This window comes from Urtica dioica, chromosome 1 (genome assembly GCF_054948205.1).
Source record: "Urtica dioica subsp. dioica isolate 48M chromosome 1, U.dioica_male_clone48M_v1_H2, whole genome shotgun sequence".
Classification (NCBI taxonomy): domain Eukaryota; kingdom Viridiplantae; phylum Streptophyta; class Magnoliopsida; order Rosales; family Urticaceae; genus Urtica; species Urtica dioica.
Window position 1 is genome coordinate 38189325 of NC_142756.1, and position 1280 is coordinate 38190604.

The following is a 1280-nucleotide window of genomic DNA, read 5'->3' on the forward strand; positions in this document are numbered from 1 at the left end:
CCTCCACGTGCCTGTTGGTTGAGCGGACCACATACATCAGAATGTACTAGTTCCAGCAACTCAGTGGCTCTTCGACCCTTATCAGAGAAAGGTCGCTTAGTCATTTTTCCTTCTATGCAGGATTCACAAGTAGGTAGTGAACCTATTGCAGAGGCTTGGAGTGGACCGTCCCTCATAAGTCTCTTAATCCCATCTAGACTGATATGACCAAGTCTTAAGTGCCATAGGTATGTTGATTTTGTTAGATCGGAGGATTCAGAAAGTTTGATCCTCTTTGGCTCCCTAATTTGATCGTTATCTATTTCGGTGTCTAAAAGAGAAGGTTGAGTGGGATAGATGTAAAAAAGACCATTCTTCATACATGCATCAGTGACAAAAGAATTAGAAAAAGAAATACGAATTCTATTCTTTACAAACTTTAAACAATAATTTTGCTCAAAAAGTTGAGCAACAGATATTAGGTTTTTCCCAAAGGAAGGAACATAATAAACATTATTCAAATTTAAAGTTCGATCTTCAAAAGATAGCGTCACGGATCCCACAACCTTCGCAGACACCACGCTCCCATCACCCTATTTGAAGCAGAAGTTGCCATCCTCTAAGCTTTTGCTTTTCCTAAAACCAATCAAGGAGCAGCAAATATGGTTAGTAGCAGCGGAGTCAATAATCCACGATGATACATTATCAGCTACTAAACAAGCTTCAGGAACAAGTACAATACCTTTTACTTTGATTTTGAGGTAGGCATGACAGTTCCTACGCCAGTGACCAGGCTCATTGCAGTGGTGGCACTTGTCTTTAGACTTGTCCACCTTCGGAGCCTTTGGCGCCTTCTTCTTCGTTTGAACCTTATGTTGGTTCTTCTTCTCGGCATTGCGAGGTCTCTTCTTAGATCCAGAGGTGGAGGCAGTAGCATGTACTTCTTCTTGAGCCCTCTTTTTCTTAGTGAGTGCCTCAGCGGTTTGAAGTTCCTTCATGAGCTTGGGAACAGTGTACTCTAGCTTGTTCATGGAATAATTCTACTTGAAGGTATCAAAGGTTTCGGGGAGAGTTTCCAAGATCATATCTATTTTAGTCTCCCCATCAATCTCAGATCCAAGGATCTCCATCTCGTTGAGATAGCTAATGATCAGCATCATATGATCTCTAACAGGAGTTCCAGCCTTCATACGACAGTTCATGAATTGTCGGACCGCTTGTTGCCTAGCTTGACGTCCTTTCCCTCCAAACATCTCATGGAGATTGTAGACCATATCGGTGGCAGTTTCGTAATCACGATG